We start from the raw sequence: 21492 nt of genomic DNA on the forward strand, positions 1-21492 counted from the left end.
TTGTCACAAAAACCTCTCCTCCAGCAAACATAAGCAAAACAATTGCCCTTCCCAAGCAGGAAGGTAATCTGCAATTTCACAGACCACATATACCTGACACTGGGCGGCCCACAATGCAAACTATGAAAATCATATTTTACAAACTTATTTGACCAAAAAGGTTCCATTTGAAAAACTCAAGCCTGATGCTGAATAAACTGAGGGAAATGGAGTTCACCCAGACCTCCTTATAGATACCACAGAGAGCCAGGGACAGGGGGCCAGCCAGGGCTGGGAGGAGGTAAGGCCAGAGAGGTACTTGGTGTGAAAGGGAGCTTGACAGTAAGGGAGTGCTTAAATTTTGCACTCTAACTGCCCCACTTGCCTCACCCTACTTCCACCCCTAATCCCAGTGTTGGTCAAATAAGTTTCTAAATATGATTTTTTTGTTTGAATCACTTATAGTTTGCATTGGGAGCTGGGCAGCGCCAAGTAAATGTGGTCTGTGAAATTGCAAATTACCTTCTTGCTTGGGAAGGGCTATTGCTCTGCTAATGTTTGCTGGAGGAGGGATTTTCATGCCAGAAGGTTTAGAAAAGAGCAGAGAAGAAGGAGAAGAGGCAGAGAGAAGCCATGTTTGCAGAGTGAGAGAAGACAGTGCAGAGTGCTGAAGGAGAAGCCATGTTGGCAGGGAAAGAGACGGTGTGCAGATGGGGGACCAGAGGTGAGGGGCTTTTGTGAGCTCTGCTGAGACTGGTGGGGCCTTTGATTCTAGGAGAAACTGAAGAAGATTCTCCTGGTTGTGGAACTGGAGAATGTGTCAGGGCTTTGGGAGGTCTGAGTGAGTGAAAGGGAAGTGTTTTCCCTGTCTGTTTGCTCATTAGCCAGTGTGAGACTTTTTTAAAAAAATTTTAATTTATTGTGTTTACATAGATTCTAGTGTCGCCTGAATGCTTCCCCCCCCTCGTATTCCCCTCAACATCTCCTTTGCCCCCCTCCCCATAGTGCCCTCTCCCCTTCCCCTCAGGTTTATCCCATCGTATTGTGATAGGGGCCTAGTGTTGTGTATGGAACCTCAGTATTGTGTATAGAGAGTTGGATATAAAGAGGAACTTTAAACTTGCTTTTAGTAGCTGCTTAGAGTGGAAAATCCCTAATAGTCTGTACAAGGAAGTTAAGCATTGACCAGAGCTTGCCTGTGGCAGTAGCTTAGAGTAGAAAATTTTGACAAGCCCAACTAATTAGATATCCTGACTTAAATCTTGCCTACAGAAGCAGGATGTAGTTTAATGCTTTTAGCCTTGCAGAACTTACAGGAAGAACTGTAATCAGCTTAAGAACAAAGAATGCTTTCTACTAAAATGTCGAGAATGGTGGTGCATATATATTGTAATAGCTATGACTTTGTGGTTTATCCCCTTATAATACTGCTCTCTCCCTAGGCTTGGGGCTGTTAAGTGTTTCTCAGCTAGCAGTTGTTGGCCAGCTAATAAAGGATTGCTAATTTTTTTTAAAGGCACAGAGAGAGAGAGTCAGAGAGAGGGATAGATAGGGACAGACAGGAATGGAGAGAGATGAGAAGCATCAATCATCAGTTTTTCATTGCGACACCTGAGTTGTTCATTGATTGCTTTCTCATATGTGCCTTGACCGTGGGCCTTCAGCAGACCGAGTAACCCCTTGCTCGAGCCAGCAACCTTGGGCTCAAGCTGGTGAGCTTTTTGCTCAAGCCAGATGAGCCTTCACTCAAGCTGGCGACCTCAGGTTCTCGAACCTGGGTCCTCTGCATCCCAGTCCGACGCTCTATGCACTGCGCCACTGCCTGGTCAGGCCTAAAGGCTTGTTAAATTTATAATCAACTTGGGCTCTAATTAATAATTACTCACATTTGGTCCATAACATTTGGAGGTTCCACCGAGATTATGCCAGGCCTTCCTGACATTTGGGTGGGAGCCCAGCGAGACCCCCGCTATCCCACTCCTAGGGGGAGATCTCTGAGAAGATGTTCCTCAGCCCCAGAAGACAAAGTAGCAGAAGGTTCCCATCTCAAAGTTATGCAGTTCGACTCCTGGAGCCATTTGAATCTGTACTTACCGGTAAGATTTGTTTTGGTTTGTGGGGCACCCCATTGGGAGTTTTTGGAAGGTTGGACACAGCATTACTTCTGAGACTTGATCCTGGACCACGACGGTGGCTGGTGATCTTTGGATTGGTCTGGTTCCACTTGTTCTGTGTTCTAGTATTGTCTTTTGTCTGCTTGTAGTTTCATTTGTGTTTGATCATCCAGTAATGGGTTAGTCATCATCGTGTTCGTCTTGTTCCCTGTCAGAGTATTTTAAACTTTAGGCACTGAGTTGAAACACCTGGACCGGGTGGCCTCTCCGGAGAGTTGTCTGATTTCATTGGATCTCTAAGAGAGGCGCCCCCTGAGATGTTCCAGGGCTTCAGTATTCCTGTGGGTCTCTGACAGCTTCTCGGCAGACACCTCTGAGCCCTAAAAATCTCACAATTCAGCAGAGAAATTGGGGACTTCAAATTCTGACCTCCGGAGGTAAGTCAGGCCAGTCTTTTGTTTTGCTGAATTCTAGCTTTCTGTCTGTTCTGAAGTTTCTCTCTGTTCATCAGAGTAATCTCTCGTTATATTTTCTGGTTCAAGCCACCTTTCTCAGACTTGCTAGGTCTCTTTTCTTGGATCCAAGACCTCTAGTTTCAGGGCTCTCTGTCTGACCTTTCCCCAGAGGAAATTGCCTTTTCTGTTAGCTCCTATCTCTCGTCTTGTGTGAGACACTTAGCCTTAAAGAGATGATTTCAATTGGAAATTTCTGGCTTAAAACCAGAGGGCAAAAGTGAAGGGAAATTTGTAAACAAGCCCACAAATTATAAAACTAGAAAAATTCATAGAAATTGTTGGAATCCATAGGATTACAAAAGACCAGAGTAACAGGCTTTATTGAAAGGAAGAAAGGAACCCTGCCAGGCACTTCTCCGGGGAGAAGGGCACCAGTTACATATTAGGGGCGAATTTTATAGGGTTTGGGAGAGCTTGAGGGGGTACTGAGTCAAAAGTTCTGGTATGTTCCCTTTATGGTTTTATGATTTTAGCTTTTTTGAATGCTCCTTCTTGGGGGGTTGATTAGCTTTCTGGAACTTTTCTGCCTCAGGGGCGATTGTCCAGTAAGTAAGGGTGAGGTCAGGCAGCCAGGTGGAACAACAAAAGGGCAGTTGGAGTTTCTGGTAAATTCATGTATCTATCAGAAATATTATATTGTTTAAAGCTAAAAACTAACTAAAGACCTAAGAGAATGCTGGAGGAAGTATAGACTAGAAACTAGTTTCAGATATCTACCTACTGCCCCAAAGAAGTTTTACCCATTTGCCTATTCTAATGTTAGGCCAGCATTTGTATCCAAAGTCTCACAGCTAGTAGGAAAGGAACCCAACCAATATTAATTAGAAACTAATTTGAAGTTACATTGTGCCCACAGGGCCCAGAGGTTCAGGGCAAGTAGAACGCATGAATTAAATCATAAAGGAAATGTAACCACTCCTTCCTTAAGTACTTGCAAGGTCTGCAAATTACTCAGCAGACTGTTCAAAAGACTGTCCAAGAGGCGCTTCCAGCAATGCCAGGAAATATGATATATCCCTTCCAGCCTGGGGACTCAGTCTGGGTAAAGAAGTACACCACCCAAAGACTGACTTCTATGTGAATGGATTCACACACTGTGACTCTGACCACTTCCACTACTGCCAAGGTAGAAGGCATACCCACCTGGGTTCATCACAGCTGGTTGAAGTCTGCAGTCCCAGCAGAGACACCCTCATGGACAACAGAGACTGACCCTGCCAACCCTTGTAAGTTGACCTTGAGAAGGACAGCATGCCCTGCTCCAGCCACAAACTGGAAGCTGGCTGGTCTACACATAGCTAATACCTGAAGAAACTCATTGAGGACCTCCTTTTAACTAGACTTTGGGGAGGGAGGAAAACTGAGGTCAAAGGAAAGCCAGAACAAGTTGTCTTAAGGTTTGGTACATGTACTGCTATGAGTCATACAAAAGAGAGAATATAAGTCTCTTTGCTATAAGGGAAGCTACAAGGTAAATAAAAAATATGTATGTGCTCATACTTAACCTATAAATGCTAGCTACTTAGAAGAAGGACACCTCCAAAAGAAAGTATACTTTAAAGAAAAATTGCTTATTGCCAGCTTGGTGGTCACTGAAGGTTGGGATTTTTTTTAAATTAAGAGTTCTGACTAGAAAGGAGTTGTATGGTTTTGATAATAAAAGGTATAAGGTATAGAAATACTTTTGAAAGAAAAAGAAAAAAAGTAAGTTGTTATGAAAGTTATTTCTGAATAGATAAGAAAGTTCATGAACGTTGAGGGTTTATGTAAGTTGCAAAAGGTTTGTGCAGGTTGTAGGAGGTTTGTAAAGAAAAAACAAAACAAACAAAACCAGGTTTAGAGAACAGAATAAGATGCCTCAAGTTTATTTGTATAGAGGAAATAGTTTTACAAAATATAAAAGGTTTAGATCTACTGTTCCTCCAACAGGGTGGTCTATATTCAGCCCTAAGAGAGACTTGTTATTTTTATGCTATAACTCTAGAATTATTAAGGAAAGTTTATCTTTGGTCATGAAAAATATAGAAAAGAGAAAAAAGAATTTGAACAGTCAGAAAACTGGTTTTCAAAGAATGTTTAATTAGTCACCCTAGCTAACAATACTATTGTCTGTGGTGATGTTTGTTCAAGAAAAGGTAAATTTTATTAAATTAATAACAATCAGAGGGCAATATACAATTATCTAAGACAATAGCAATGAAACTGAATCAAGGATTTGATTTAAAATGTAGTAAAACCAGTGGGAAATGTGATAGGGGACAGGGGTTGTGTATGGGACTTCAGTATTGAGAGTTGGTCATAAAGAGGAACTTTCAACTTGCTTTTAGTAGCTGCTTAGAGTGGAAAATCCCCAATAGTCTGTACAAGGAAGTTAAGCATTGACCAGAGCTTGCCTGTGGCAGTAGCTTAGAGTAGAAAATTTTGACAAGCCCAACTAGTTAGATATCTTGACTTAAATCTTGCCTACAGAAGCAGTATGTAGTTTTATGCTTTTAGCTTTGCAGAACTTACAGGAAGAACTGTAATCAGCTTTAGAACACAGAATGCTTTCTACTGAAATGTCGAGAATGTTGGTGCATATATATTCTAATAGCTATGACTTTGTGATTTATCCGCTTAAATATTGCTCTCTCCCTAGGCTTGGGGCTGTTAGGTGTTTCTCAGCTAGCAGTAGTTGGCTGGCTAATACTTGTTAAATTTATAATTAATTTGGGCTTCGATCAATAATTACTCATGTTTGGTCCATAACACTATCATACCTTTTTTCTCTGTCCTCTTTTCCTCTGGTCCCTTTGATCTCACCTCTGTCTCAATTCTGTTCCTCAGTTCACATTGTTCATTAGATTCCTCAAATGAGTGAGGTCATATGATATTTTTTTTTCTGCCTGGCTTATTTCAGTTAACATAATAGTTTCCAGGTCCATTCATGTTGTTGCAAAAGGTAAGATTTCCTTCTTTTTCATGGCCCCATAGTATTCCATTGTATATATGTACAGCAGGTTTTTAATCCACCTGTCTATTGACAGACACTGGGGCTGTTTCCAGATCTTTGCTATTATGAACAATGCTGCCATAAACATGGGGGTGCATTTCTCCTTTTAAATCAGTGATATGATGTTCTTGGGATATATTTCTAAAAGTGAGATGGCTGGGTCAAAAGGCCATTTTTAATTTTTTGAGGAATATCCATTCTGTTTTCCACAGTGGCTGCACCAGTCTGCATTCCCACCAGCAGTGCAGGAGGGTTCCCTTTTCTCCACACCCTTGCTAGCATTTTTTCTGTGTTGCTTTGTTGATGAGTGCCATTCTGACTGGTGTAAGGTGATATCTCATTGAGGTTTTAATTGGTGTTTCTCTAATGATTAGTGATGTTGAGCATTTTTTCTTCTGCCTATTGGCCATCTATTTGTATGTCCTCTTTGGAGAAGGGTCTATTCATTTCTTTTGCCCATTTTTAATTGAACTGTTTATCTTCCTGGTGTTGAGTTTTACAAGTTCTTTATAAATTTTGGTTATTAACTCCTTATCAGACATATTGTCGAATATGTTCTCCCATTGTGTGATTTGTATTTTTATTCTGTTCTTATTGTCTTTAGCTGTGCAAAAGACTTTTAGTTTGATATAGTCCCATTTGTTTATCCTGTCTTTTTTTCCACCTGCCCATGGAGACAAATCAGCAAATATATTGCTGCCAATTGCGCCGTTTTGTTGCTCTGCTATTGCCCACCATGAAAGCTGGAAAGCCCACTAGTGGGTGGTCCCTACCAGGTTGACTAGCACTGCAAAAGTGGGCGTTTTTATAAAAAGGTTGACCATCAAGGATCTAGTGTGTCCTTTAAGTCTGTTTTTTTGTTAATTTTCTTTCTTGAGGATCTATCTAGTAATGTTAGTGGGGTATTGAAATCCCCTACTATTATAGTATTGCTATTGATCTCACCCTTTATATCCATCAAACTCTGCTTTATATATTTAAGTGCTCCTATATTAGGTGCATAGATATGTATAACAGTTATATCTTCCTGTTGGATTGCTCCCTTTATCATTATGTAGTGACCTTCTTTATCCCTTACTATATAGCCTTTGTTTTAAAGTCTATTTTGTCACATGTAAGTATTGCTACCCAAACTTTTTTTTTCATTTCCATTTGCATGAAATATTTTTTTCCAACCTTTTCAGTCTATGTGTATCTTTTGTTTTGAGGTGTGTCTCTTGTAGACAGCATATGTATAGGTCCTGTTTTATTATCCACACAGCTACCCTATGTCTTTTGATTGGAGCATTTAATACATTTACATTTAAGGTTATTATTGATATGTAGTTGTTTATTGCCATTGTATTCTTTAAAGCTACATTCCTCTTTTACTATATTCTTTTAACCCTTTGTTCTGTTTATAACAGGCTCTTTAACATTTTTTGCAGCATTGGTTTGGTTGTAATGAAGTCCTTGAGTTTTGTTTTTGTCTTTTTTTGGTCTGGGGAGCTTTTTATTTCTCCTTCAATTTTAAATGACAACCTTGCTGGATAAAGAAGTCTTGGTTGTAGGCTTTTGTTCTGCATTACTTTAAATATTTCTTGCCATTCCCTTCTGGCCTCAAGTGTTTCTATTGAAAAGTCAGATGTCATCCTTATGGGGGCTCCTCTGTAGGTAATAGACTGCTTTTCTCTTACAGCTTTTATTATTCTTTCTTTATCTCTTAGCTTTGTTATTTTAATTATGATGTGTCTTGGTGTAGATTTTTTGGGTTTCTTTTTAATGAAATTCTCTGTGCTTCTTGAACTTGTGTGAGTTTTTCCTGTATCAATTTATGGAAGTTGGCCCCGGCCGGTTGGCTCAGCGGTAGAGCGTCGGCCAGGCGTGTGGGGGACCCGTGTTCAATTCCCGGCCAGGGCACATAGGAGAAGTGCCCATTTGCTTCTCCACCCCCACCCCCTCCTTCCTCTCTGTCTCTCTCTTCCCCTCCCGCAGCCAAGGCTCCATTGGAGCAAAGATGGCCTGGGCGCTGGGGATGGCTCCTTGGCCTCTGCCCCAGGCACTAGAGTGGCTCTGGTCACGGCAGAGTGATGCCCCGAAGGGGCAGAGCATCGCCCCTTGTGGGCGTGCTGGGTGGATCCCGGTCGGGCGTATGCGGGAGTCTGTCTGATTGTCTCTCCCTGTTTCCAGCTTCAGAAAAATACAAAAAAAAAAATTTATGGAAGTTTTTAGCTATGATTTTTTTGAATAAGGTCTCTATCCCTTGTTCTTTCTCTTCTTCAGGAACCCCATATGATGCAGATGTTATTTCTCTTCATGTTGACATAGAGCTCTCTTAAAGTTTCTTTAGACTTTTTGAGCCTCTTTTCTTTTTGCTGCTGTGCTTCTGTGCCTTTGTTTATCTTGTCCTCTAACTCGCTGATTTGTTACTTAGCTTCATTCATCCTGCTTTTAATTCCTTCCATTGAGGTTTTTATTTCTGATATTGTATTTGTCATTTCTGACTGATTCTTTTTTTAGTATTTCAATGTCCTTTTTTATACGTGCTATCTCTTTATTTAGGTGCTCATTATGTTTATCTATTGTTGTTCTAAGATCTTTGAGCATCCTAACAATCATTATTTTAAACTCTGCTTCTGGTAATTTGGTTATATTCAACTCATTTAAGTCCTTCTCTGGGGATTTCTCTTGATTCATTTGTGTTGCATTTCTCTGCCTTCTCATTTTGTCTGTGTATAAGAAGGATGTGGCCACAGGAGTCCAATGGGTGTGGCCTCGGTTTTTCTTAGGTTTGGTCTGTCTTCAAGCCCACCATCCCCTCAGCTGCTGCCTCAGGCATTTGGGTCTGGGCATTGCATGTGCTGGCCTTCTGTGCTGTGGCAGTCACTATGGTTTCCGCCTCTCCTCTGCAGACAGGGCTAAGTTTATCTGCTGGTGCTACAAGCCCCAGCCAGTCTCGGCCTTTGCCTCACCACTGTGGGTGTGGCTGTTCTTGTGAGCCACGTGGGGGCTGCAAGCCTCAGCACGTGGGCATGTCTGTGCACCTATGCTCAACTGTGATTTTTTGTGGGTTCCCTGGATTTTGCCCTGCCCTCACAAGCAAGGCTGCATTCACTTGCTGGGCCATAAACTTTGGCTCTACAGGTGGGGCTGCACACCCACACTCAGCTGCGGGTCTCTGCGGATTCCCAGGGTTTAGCTTTTCCTCTGTTGGCTGGACTGCAGGCGAGACCTCTTTTGCTCACCTGGCCCACAGTCGGGTCAACCACTTTCGTGCACTCATTCTGCCTTCATGGCCGCCCTCAGCCTCCACCCACACTGGGCAAGACTGAGGTCACGCCGGGCCTCAGTCATGGTTGGCCTGGCTTCTGCCTCCACCGACGGGACCATGCTTCCATGTCCCACCACCGCCACCCTCTGGTGAACCCTCAGCAGTGTGGATGGGGCAATGCAGCTCAGACCTTAGCACTCAATACTGTATCCCTGATGGATCCCTTCTTCTAATTGACTCTACTCTTAGTGCCACAGGAGAGTTTCCATTTGGCTGGTGTCCTGCTTCCCTTTGCTGGTATTGCTGGTTCCAGGGGAAATATTGACTTTAGATTTGGGGAGTGACTCAGCCCAGGGGTTAGGGTGGCTGTTTCTTAAAGTGTTTCTCCCTGTGCCTCATAGATTGCACTCTCTTCCTGCTACTCCAGTCCTCTCATCTCTCCCTGTCCCCCAGAGTCCCAGGTAAGTGGTTGTGGAAGAGGTTTTCTGTGAGGCCCCTTTAAGACAAATCCTGGGTCTGAAAAATCTATCTCTCACAAACAGTATCCTGGCTTGTTATGCAGCTAAATACTGTCTGTATGCCTCTTCTAGGCTTTGGGGCTGCAGGTTGCAGCTTTGTTCCTGGGGCCCAGGACCCTCCCCTCTCTGCTAAACTCACTTCCTGGCACACGAGTCCCTCCAGGCTGCCGTTTGCTCCTGGGAGTTGGCCAGCCCTCTCCATGTTTCTGCTTTTCCTACCAGTCTCAGTGTGGCTTCTTCAGTGATCCTTGGTTAAAGAGTCCTCTTTGTTTAGTCCAAAGTTGGTTTTTCCAGATGATGGTTCTTAAAATTAAGTTGTAATCCACTTTGGTTCTGGGAGGTAGAAGTTGGTACGTCCACCTACTCCATTGCCATCTTGCTGCCTCCAGTGCGAGACTTTAATAAAGGAATGGCCCACCACTTTTTGATTCCACTATTTCTTTACTCTCCACTGGATTTCAATGCAAACCTGCATGTGCATGGTTGCATCAGCTGTGACTACTGGCCCTACATGCAGCTTTGACTGAAAGTCATATGTGGTGATCCATCCTTAATCCATTGATTAGAAAGAGAAGGGGAGCTGATATCACTCTCTGTCCTGCCTGGCATTCTCTCAAGATCCTCTTCCTTCAGCTGCCTTTTCTGAATCTGGAGTGAGATACTTGACAACTAGAAAGAGAGGGATAAGAGGAAGAAAAATCAGATAACTCAGGTATATTAGTAATAATACAGTTTTCTTTTCTTTCAACACTAGATGTTTGGGTGTTTTTTCTTCACTAAGCAATTCTCAAACACTAATAGGGTGACCTATAATATATGTGAGCCATACAATTCATCCTGACACTATCTACTCAGATATAATGTCAGATTCTACAGATTAAGGGTTCAATCCCACATTCAGATACCAAGCCCAAGCAACAGGTCCTGTGGATACACACAAGTTCTGTCTAAAAAGCGGAAGTTTCCACAAACCCCTTCTCAGGTTCTATTAATTATGTAGAACATTTCACAGAACTGAAAAAAAACCACTTGTGTTTACCAGTTTATTATAGTATATTATAAAGGATGCTGATGAAGAGATACATAGGGTAGGGTCTAGGAATGTCTTGAGTGCAAGAGCTTCTGTTCCCATAAGTTGACGTGGATCATCCTCTCAATGTAAGATTGTATTCACCAACATAAAAGCTCTCTAAAACCCATGCTATAGAGGTTTATGGAGGCTTTCTTATGCATGATATACTATGGGTGCCATTTATAACCCCTCTTGACTCTTAGTAGATGGGGTGGGTGTGGAGGTGGGGCTGAAAATACCATGCTTCCATTTTTGTGTGTGTGTGTGTGTGTTAGCCCCAAACCCATTCAGGAGCCCACCTATGGTCACTTTATTAGATAAAAAGATGCTCGTAGTAATCTTTTAACTTAGGAATTTTTAGAAGAGTTTGAGAAGCCCTGTGTCAGGAACTGAGATGAAGACCAAATATATACATACATTATATATATATATATATATATATATATATATATATATATTACATTAGAATATCAAATCAGGGAAACACAAAGAGGCATTAGATTCTGCTATTCGTGGACTTTTCTTTCTTCTCAGGGAAGTTCCCAGCTGTAAACAGTAGGGCATTGTTTGCCAGAGAAGATAGAAAGGAGGGACATGCTCCTTTTCCCTTGAGAAAGCAGGTTTTTACCCCTGTTTCGATATGTGACCATAACTCCAAACTACTCACTTCAGAAGTCATGAATTTCTCAGCATATTATTAGGTGGCATTATTCTTGTAGGTGACAGGGATATGAGAATTCAGACTGATGTGTTCTGTTAAGAAAGCTATTGTCATTGGTCTCCTTAAAGTTATGTATTTACATGGAAAGTGGACTCAGAGTTCTTTCTCACTACTTTCTAATTGTGTGATCTTGGGTTACTCTTTAATTTAATCTCTTAATCTTTTATTTTGCTACTTTTCATTGTATTGATCAAATGAGATAGTCTTGGTGCCTGGAGTAAAGGCTCTAAAAATAAATTCTTTCCACCTCTTCTTCCCATTCATGCCCTGCTTAAAGGACCCTCTAGTGCAACTCTATCTTAGCCTTGTTTGAGGATGTTGGAAGCTGTTATCTGGAACAGAAAATTGAGTTCAAGGAAGCTTCCATCACCAACCTAAGGGGAAGAACCTCCTGTATTTTTGTAGAGATTATTACTTACAAGTGATGGTACTGAGCACTCTAGGACCCAGTATAAATTTTACCAGTGGGAATCAAGAAGCATAAATGTAAAGAATTTATAGTAGATAGGGATATTGAATGGCCCCCATTTCAGAGAATCCTGAGGATTATTTAGCATGGCTAGGTAGAGTACAGAGTAATCAAGTCAGAAGTGTAATTCAGAGGAGTGGGCACCAAGGAAATGATAGAAATGGGTTAGGGAATAGCTACCAGCAATGTGGAAGTAATTAAGTACTTTGCTGGAACAGAAGGGGGTACACATACATTCTGGTACCACTGGTGAACATTGAGAGCACTAAAAAGTTTACTAATTACTAAAAGCAAATCCTGTTGTTTGTACAATCAAAGCATATCCTGAATTAGGCCAGTTTTGACTGTATAAGGTACTAACCTGTAGGAATATGCTATGAAAATATGCAGAGTTAGAATAACAATTAGTAACAGTGAGGCATGCTACAGTAAAAGGCCTGAGTGGATGAGAGTCTAGGGGCCTCTCTGATCCTATACTGGAAACTGTGTGCTGGAAACAGCAAAACTGCAGGATAAGATTTAGCAACAAAGAAAATGTTTAGGCTCTCAGAACAGAAATTAGGAATCAGTGTGTTCTTTGTTATTTAATTCACGTTCTGAAAACTTCTGTCTGCTTCCTTGAGTTATTTGTACTGGCTAATAAATATCTGAGTAAGGCTGGGGACAGGGCTGCAGTCCTTTGGTCTGCCGACCAGGGCTGTTTCCTCCTCTCAGCCCCTTGGAGCATGTCATCTAGCATCTGGATAGTCATTGTCATCTTGTCAAGTTGTGCCCCATGTGAGGAACAGGAACCAAATGACAGTTTTGCTACTTAGAGTAATCATTTTGACCACAACACTAAACACCATGCTAATTGAAGCCACTGCATCCATCTCTTTCCTGGATTGTTGCAATAGTCTTCTAATTCCCCTGTTTTGTCATTTCTATTGTACTCTATGTCTTTCCTTTGCTAAGAAATCTCCAAGAGATCCCCCAAACCACTCTTAGCAAAAGTAAAAATCCTTACAATGTCCCACAGGCTTCATGTCCACATCAACTTCATCCCTGACCACTTCTTCCCTTCCTATTCTGAGACAGCCATACTGGCTTCCTTGATGGTCCTCAGCCACCCCAGGCATACTCCCACCATGTGTATGCTCACTTTGTCCAGAATTCTGCTCCAACTTCACTCTACCTGGAAACGTCTTCCCTGAGGATCCTGTATTGAGTAGCAATTCTCTGTGCCTAGCACTTACTATTCTCTTTGTTATATGTTTTTCTTCTTAGCATCTGCCACTATTTAGCATAGTACTTTCTTCATTGTTTATTTATAGTCTCTTTCCACTAAAATATCAGTTTTATGAAACAAAAGACTATTTGTTTTCTTTTTTTTCTTCTTTTATTTTATTTTATTTTTTATTTTCAGAGTATGTTTATTAAAGTTAGGACAGTGAAACAAAGGAGGGTCTTAAAATAGAAGAGGCAAAGTCATAGCAATGTTGCATCCACCGGGTACAAAAACAAACTTCGGAGACTTTCAGGAGTTAAGATGTTACTTTATTGGCCAGTTTAACCTGCACAGGGGCGAACTCCCAAGATGTCCGGAGACACCATGCTCACAAGGAGCTGCAAATGGAAGCCGTGCCTGGCGCTTACAGCCAGGTCCTTATATATCCTAAGTGAGCAAGCATATTACAGAAGCAAATGTGGCAGTTTAGCTATTGGCTAGGGAGGTCACACGCAGCATAGCAACAGGGGCCGGTTTTAGCTTAGTGGCGAATTTCAAACATAAACTTCTCATAGAGGTTTCTGACCTTCTTTGTTCTCTGCCTCACAGGGGCCATATCAGTACTCCCTGTTCCTTTAATAGTTACACTCTTTGGCAGCCCCAGTATATCAGTACTCCCTGAATCTAACATTCCCTCATCTCTTTTGGGCATAAATCGAATCCTTGATTCTTTATCAGTGGGGAGAATGGTATAAGGCTGGGGCTTATGAGAATTTTCTACTTTAGCTGTAGCTATAAGTTAATTGGGTCAAGGGTTCTCCCTAGTATGTGCTGGCACGCTGATAGTGTGCCCTTAGTACTACAAGTTTTATGGACTAATTTCTCTTTTGTACATACTGCATGAGGCAGTTGATAATATATGGACTAATGGTGGCCCCCCTACTAAAAGCAAAACGAGGGGTCCAGTAAGAGCAGTAAGTAACATAGTGAGCTAAGGGGATGAAGAGAATAAATTCTTACACTAATTTCTTTCTGCCTTGTAGTTTCTTCTCTGTACTAACTTCTTACAACTTACACAAACCTTCTGCAACTTACACAAACTTTCTGCAACTTACACAAACCTTCAACTTTTATGCACTTTCATACATAACTAGCTTTCACAACAACCTACTTTTTCCTTTTCCTTTCAAAAGTACCTCTACACCTCACACCTTCTATTATCAAAACTATACAATTCCTTTCTAGTCAGAACTCTTGATTTAAAAATCTTTAACCTTTAGTGACAATTAAGTTGACTTTCTTTTTATCCTAGTTTCCCTTTTCCTAAAGCCTGATTAAAAGAGTCCTTAGTTAGGTCCTCTAGTCATTAGCCATGCATGGACCAGTTAAATTCTGGTTTGTGGCTGAAGCAGGGCATGCTGTCCTTCTCAGGGTCAGCTTACAAGGGTTGGCGGGGTCAGTCTTCGCTGTCCACAAAGGTGTCTCTGCTGGGACTGCAAGCTTCAGCCGGCTGCAGTGGACCCAGGCGGGTATGCCTTCTTCCTTGGCAGTAGTGGGGGTGGTCAGGATCATGGTGTGTGGACCCGTCTATGTGGGAGTCAGTCCTTGGGTGGTGTACTGCTAGAAGTGCCTCTTGGACAGTCTTTGAACAGTTTGCTGAGTAACCTGTAAAACCTTCTTATGTCCCTCTTTCCACAGCACAGACGTGTCTCTTGATGGGGCCGGGAAGCCTGGCAGGCTTCAGTTCAATGACCTTTCTTTCTACTCTGGAGCAGGGCCTGCAAGGACTTGAGGAAATTATGATTAGAAATCTCTAGTTCCCCTCTGGTCAATCGAGGTACAAGGGGTACAGATTGCCCAAATAAGATTTCATAAGGGGTCTATTTATTGAGATAGGGGGTACATCTGGTTCTAAAAAGGGCGAAAGGGAGGAGCTCAACATAGTTTTCACTGGTCTCCCCTCTCAGCTTAATTATAGTTTCCTTCAGAATCCTGTTCCTTCTTTCTACCTGTGCTGAACTTTGGGGCCTATAAATGCAATGCAATTTCTAATTAATACCTAACTTAGTGGCTAATTCTTGAGATATCCTGAATATGAATGCAGGTCTATTGTCTGATCCTAGGGCTAGGGGAATGCTATATCTAGATATTATTTCCCTTAATAAGACTTTGCAGACTGTGGAAGCAGCCTCTCCTTGCGTGGGGAATGCTTCCACCCATCCTGAGAAGGTGTCTAATAATACTAATAGATACTTATAACCTGACTTCCCAGGGGTCATCTCTGTGAAATCTATTTCCTACAGTTCTCCTGGAGCTTTCCCCCGATACCTCACAAAGGGGGTAGCTTCTTATTTTGCGCATTTACTCTGCACCTCGAGACAATGGAGTGGACAATATCCCTGATGTTGGGCCCTACATAATACTTCCTGATAAGTTGTTCTAGCTTGTTTTGTCTTAGATGGGTACTAGTATGAATACCTCCTACTATTTCTCTTACTATTCCCTGGGGTAAATAGAGCCGGGTGTCAGGAAGCTCTATCTATCCCTGCTAATTTTTCTTTCCTTTCAACTGCATCCCTTCCTGCTCTTCTTCTGGGGAATATCTAGGATCCGGAGGTAGCATTGGCTTAGGCAGCAATGGCAGAAGGCTTTCTTGTGGCCCAGTGGCTGCCTCTCTTGCAGCTGAGTCTGCTAGGTTGTTACCCTTTACAATAGGCGAGTCCCCTCTCTGGTGTCCTTTGCAGTGGATGATGGCAACTTTGGTAGGTAGCCAAATGGCGTTTAGGAGGGCAAGAATTTCATTGCGATTTTTAATCTTTCCCCCCTGTTGTCAGTAAGCCTCTCTCCTTGTATATGGCTCCGTGGACATGGGCAGTGGTGAATGCATACCAGCTGTCAGTATAGATGTTGGCAACTTTTCCCTCTGTAAGGCTCGGGTTAGTCCTATTAGCTCCGCCCTTTGTGCAGATGTTCCTGCGGGCAGTGCTTTCTGCCACAGGACCTTATTTTCTGTGGTCACTGCTGACCCTGCATGTTACTATCCATCCTTAATAAAACTGCTCCCGTCAGTAAAGAAGGTCAGGTCTGCCTTCCCATATGTTTGATCCCTTAAGTCCGGGTGGGAGCCAGTCACTGTGTCAAGGATTTGTTTGCAACTGTGGACCAAAGTGGAGTCGCTGGGTTCAGGGCAGCAGTTTTGAGGAACTGAACAGATGGAGGGTTCAGCAGCTGAGCCTGATACTGCATTAGCTGCACATTAGATAGCCACCTGTTAGGAGGTGCTCACAGCACTTGCTCTACATAGTGTTCGCTAATGACTTTGATGTCCTGCCCTAAAGTCAATTTACTAGCCTCCTTGACTAGTATGGAGGTGGCAGCAAGTACCCTCAGACATGTTGGCCATCCCGAGGCTACAGGATTAAGTTTCTTGGACAGATAGGCGACAGGCCTCTTCTACAGCCCAAGTTCCTGGCTCAGTACTCCTAAGGCTACCCCTCCCTTTTCTGCTATAAATAGCTGAAAGGGTTTGGCCAGATCTGGCAGGGCCAAAGCCGGGGCAGCCGCCAGGGCCTCTTTCAGCGCTTGGAACGCTTGCTTCTTCTTATCTGTCCATGTGAACTGCTCTTCCTTACCCCTGGTCAGTTCGTGCAGGGGTTCAGCTACTTCTGCAAAGCCTAATATCCACAGTCGGCAGCATCCTACTGCACCTAGGACTTCTCGTACCTGTCTCTTGTTAGTAGGCTCCGGGATCTGCAAGACCGTCTGAGTTCGCTGGCTGGACAATGTCCTTTGCCCTCCCTGTAAGTTATACACCAAATAACTTACAGTTTGTGTCACAATCTGGGCCTTCTTGGTGGAGACTCAATACCCCATTCGTCCGAGATCTTGTAGCAGGTCCGAGGTGGCTTCCTCACACTCTCCTTCGTCCTTGGCAGCTATGAGGATGTCATCCACATACTGGAGCAGTACGATCGACGGATGGGAGAAGCGGAAAGCCTGCAGATCTTTGCTGAGGGCTTCATTAAAAATGGTGGAGGAATTCTTAAACCCTTGTGGTAGTCTGGTCCAAGTGAATTGCCCCACCAGTCTATTATCTGGGTCATTCCATTCAAAGGCAAAGATCCCTTGAGGTGCCAGGGGAATACAAAAGAAGGCATCCTTCAAATCTAGGACATAATAATAGGTATGGGTTGGGGGCAATGAGCTCAGTAAGGTATACGGATTGGGCACCGTGGGATGAATAGTCTCTACCTGTGCATTCACTTCCCGCAAGTCCTAGACCGGACGATAGTCTTGGCTCCCCGGTTTCTGGACGGGAAGCAGCGGGGTGTTCCAGGCTGATTGGCACCTTCGAAGGATGGCTGCCTCCAGCAGGCGTTGCAAGTGCCGGGTGATTCCCTGTCTAGCTCGGGCTGGGACCGGGTACTGCCTGATCCTAACTGGTCTAGCAGTGCTAAGCAGTTGTACCAGGACAGGCGGTTGGTGAGCAGCCAAACGTGGGGGGTTGGTTTCCGCCCAAACCTCAGGTACCTGGACACGCAGGGCATCTGGAACCCCTTCCTCAGCCTCCTTACCTTCTAGGACAGGGGCAAGTAAGTGTTCTTCAGACGGTGGGACAGTTACTTCCATGCTGACCTCTGCCTCTTTGTTCCCCATAGGGCTTTCCTCCCGTCGGAAGGTTATGGTGGCCTGAAGTTTCTGTAATAAGTCCCTTCCAAGCAGTGGGTAAGGGCAATCTGGAATGACTAGGAAAGAGTGGGTGATGGTGCCTCGGCCTAAGTCAGTAATTCTTGCGGTGGCCCATGGGTAGGCTTCTGCTTTTCCCGTTGCCCCTATTATCTTAGTAGTTGTCTTCTGCATCTGGCCCTGTGGTTTCTTTAGGACTGAGTAGGTGGCTCCCATGTCGACTAGGAAGTCGACTAGGTTTTCCTTCGACTGTTAAGGTGATCATGGGCTCCTGGGAGCTGGCAGGAATGGAGCCCTGGCCCAGTCAGTTTAAGGTTTGGAGCAAGACCTCTGGGTCCTGTCTTGGCCCTTGGCTGTCGGCCTTCAACCTTGGACACTCTCTTTTCCAGTGCCCTTTCTCCTTATAATAGGCACATTGATCTTTTGCTATTTGCCGTCCCTGTCCCTTTTGCTGTCTCCCTTTCCCTTTGGGAGGAGGTTTCTGGGCAGTGGCAGCAATCAGAATTTTGGCAACTTCCTTCGCCCTGCCAACCTCCGGATCATCCCTATTGACATACACCTTCTGGGCTATCTCTAATAGCTTGCTTCTATTCTCTCCCTCAAACCCCTCAATGTTCTGAAGCTTTTTCCTAATATCTGAAGTGGTCTGAGTCACAAAGGCTATATTTACTAGTCTCCTGTTCTCTTCTGCCTCAGGATCTAGAGGGGTATATATTCTATAAGCCTCTATGAGTCTCTCTAGAAAGGCTGCTGGGGATTCCTCTCTTCCCTGGATGACTTCACTTACTTTGCTAAAGTTGGTTGGCTTTCCAGCTGCTGCCTTGAGCCCCCTCAACAGAGCCCGGCAATACTGGAGGAGCGCGTCCCTTCCCCCAGCGGTATTAGGGTCCCAGGTAGGAGGTTGAGATGGGAGAACATCTTCTATTTCCCTTCTTCCCTCCCAAGTTTCACTTTCTCTCCTAATACCGCCTTAGCAGCTTCTCTCATTATTCTATCCCTTTCTTCAGAAGTGAAGAGAGTTTGTAAAATCTGCTGACAATCATCCCATGTGGGCTAAAAATGGTCCTAAAAATGGTCTCAAGGAGAGATATTAGTCCCTGAGGTTTCTCGGAAAATGGGGGATTCTGATGTTTCCAATTGTATAAATCACTAGTGGAAAAAGGCACATAGATGAGGCGAGGAGGTGCCCTTAGGCCAGCATCTGGTGCCGGCAGCGCCTCCCGGAGAGGCAAAATGGCTGCGCCTCCTGGAGGAGGAGGCAAAATGGCTGTATCTACCCACACATCCATATACAGGTATTGGTCTGGGTGGGGAGCCCTATAGACCGTGGCTCTGACAGCAAACAAAGTTGGAAGGTCAGAAGTGCTCTCTGTGGGCCATCCTACATTAAATGCAGGCCATTCCAGCTGGCTCAAGGTCCGGAGGAAACCTGGACTCGGCTGCGGACTTCCGTACCCCTGAGCCCTCTTCTGGAAATCAGAAAAATTCTTCAACAGGTACTCGAGCGGGGATCCTGGCACAGACTCCTGTTGTCCCATCCTAGATGACTCAGGAATAATGAGAAAGGGTAGGATATAGGCAACACTATTAACACAAGGAACACACTTGTCTCTCTCACACTCAACTCAGTCATTTGAGCTCAGAAAAAACGCAGTGCAGTGCAGCGCAAAAACGGATTCCTAATGTGACCGGTCACTCCTAAAGTTAACAAATCCAAATATCCAAATTTCAGAGAGTGGCGTCCCACTTCTGAAAGCCCTGGGTAGGTTACCGGCAACGTCCCACCTACTACCTCAGGATTGTGTGCTCCGGAGCCCAAAAGCTAAACCAAATGAGGATCCTCCGTGAATACTTACTCAGCTCGAGCTGTCCTTCCGGTCTCCGACCAAGGGAGAATCCAGGGTGAGCCCCCAAAATGTTGCATCCACCGGGTACAAGAACAAACGTTGGAGACTTTCAGGAGTTAAGATGTTACTTTATTGGCCAGTTTAACCTGCACAGGGGCGAACTCCCAAGATGTCCGGAGACACCGTGCTCACAAGGAGCTGCAAATGGAAGCCGCACCTGGCGCTTACAGCCAGGTCCTTATATATCCTAAGTGAGCAAGCATAATACAGAAACAAATGTGGCAGTTTAGCTATTGGCTAGCAACGAATGAGCCTAGGCAGAGCTGCCATGGCCCTTTGAAAAGTCGAGGGAAGAGTCGAGCCTACGTGGGGCTGCCCTGGCCCTTTAGAAAGAGAGTCACAGAGGCAGAACTGAGCCAGCTGGTCTGTGTGGATTCAGGAAACAAGTTACGGAGGCAAAAGGAGGGTTCTTGAAGATAAGGTCAGGAGGTTAGTCAAGTTGCCATGGCCCTATTTGTTTTCTTAAAACTGTTTGATCCCAAACTTTTAGAATAGTAGCTAGAATGTATTTGGGGCTCAATAAATATTTTTAAATAATTCAATAAACATATAAAATAGAAATATTTTTATTATTTAACCCAAATTGAATAATATTAGATATACTTGTTTGTAATTTTTTTACATAATATTTTTACATCTTTCTATAAAGACATACTAGGAATTACCTCATTTTTTCTTAATTCCTGTATTAAATTTTATCCAAGAGATAGACCACGTTTCTTCTTGATAACTTCAAGTATTGGACATTTAAATGGCTTTCAATTTTTTTTTACATGCACTTCTATTATGATTAATTTTCCATGATTATCTTATATATGCTTATACATTTACTTAGGATAATTCTTAGAAGTGAAACTGTGAGATAATGTCCTTTAATAAGATTTTTTGAAAGGGGTTGCCAGTCATGATGGCCAGTAGGTAATGCAGTATTCCCATCTTTCCAGAACTACAGGAAAATAACAACTGAACTACAGAACAACTGTCATTAAGAACCACCAGTGGTGGCGCAGTGGGTAAAGCATCGATCTGGAACGCTGAAGTCGTCGGTTCAAAACCCTGGGCTTGCAGGGTCAAGGCACATATGGGAGTTGATGCTTCCTGCTCCGCCATCCCCCTTTTCTTTCTCTCTTTCTCTCTCTCTATCACTCTCTCTCCTCTCTAAAAATTAATAAAAAAATTAAAAAAAAAAAAGAACCACCTGAAATCTAGTTAACAGATGTTCTACAATTAAGGATATAAAGAAAAGCCACAACCAGACTGGTAAAAGGGATGGGGACATGGACTGGGCTGGTCCCAAACCCATATGTGGTAGATAAAAATAGGAAGTAATATCACTGCTGTGGCAGTACCCTCTAAGAAGCAAGGGGACCCAGCCCCACATCAGGCTTTCCATCCCAGTGTTCCAGTGCCAGGAAGAGATGTCTCCATAACTTCTGCATGTAAAAACCAGCAGGGAGTGTAGCTGAGTGAGACAAAAGGCTTCTGGGGTCCCAGGCTTTTTTCTTAAAGTGCTCACACACAAACTTACTCAGACTCACTTGCTCTCAGCTCCAGCAATGGGGCAGCAGCTTTAAAGGTTAAAGGTGCCAGGGACATACAGAGAGAAACCGGATTGTATGGTATTAAGGCTCAAGAGCTGCAGGGGCAGATTTCTCTCCAAAACAAGTTCTGGTAGAAACTATTGCTTCTTTTCTCAGCTCCTCCCCCCCAACCAACAGGCAGGAGACATATCTGAGACTCCATCAACTTAACAATGATAGTTTGCCCCACCCTGGTGACTCTTTGAGATCCTGCCCCAGCCAACTTGCAGGTTCACCCAAGTGGTTTCCAGTAGCTTTTCCATACCAATGCCCTTTTTTTGGTTCATGCTTTAGACATTCTTAAAACAAACATTTGGCCTTAGCATGCCCCGTATCTTCCACTAGGCATCTCACGCCCAGCACTAGTAGCAGCCAAACTTGGTTTGCAGCTTTGCTTCTCCTGGGCATCTCTGAGCTTGCACAAGCAGCAGCCATCTGCAGATTGCTCTGTAGTTCATGCCAGGTTGCCCTGGGCAGAACAC

The 21492-nt window shown here is 43.6% G+C and overlaps 1 long non-coding RNA gene across 1 annotated transcript; it reads left to right on the plus strand.

Annotated features, from left to right (window-relative positions):
* The first annotated feature begins 577 nt into the window (after positions 1-577).
* On the plus strand, positions 578-20580 carry LOC136318488 (uncharacterized). The gene is made up of 6 exons (XR_010728078.1): positions 578-703; positions 1964-2075; positions 2309-2530; positions 3465-3834; positions 19256-19425; positions 20375-20580. It is a non-coding gene; the product is annotated as an uncharacterized lncRNA (long non-coding RNA).
* Positions 20581-21492: the final 912 nt, after the last annotated feature.

The sequence above is a fragment of the Saccopteryx bilineata genome, chromosome 1, assembly GCF_036850765.1.
Source record: "Saccopteryx bilineata isolate mSacBil1 chromosome 1, mSacBil1_pri_phased_curated, whole genome shotgun sequence".
In the NCBI taxonomy this organism is placed as follows: Eukaryota; Metazoa; Chordata; class Mammalia; order Chiroptera; family Emballonuridae; genus Saccopteryx; species Saccopteryx bilineata.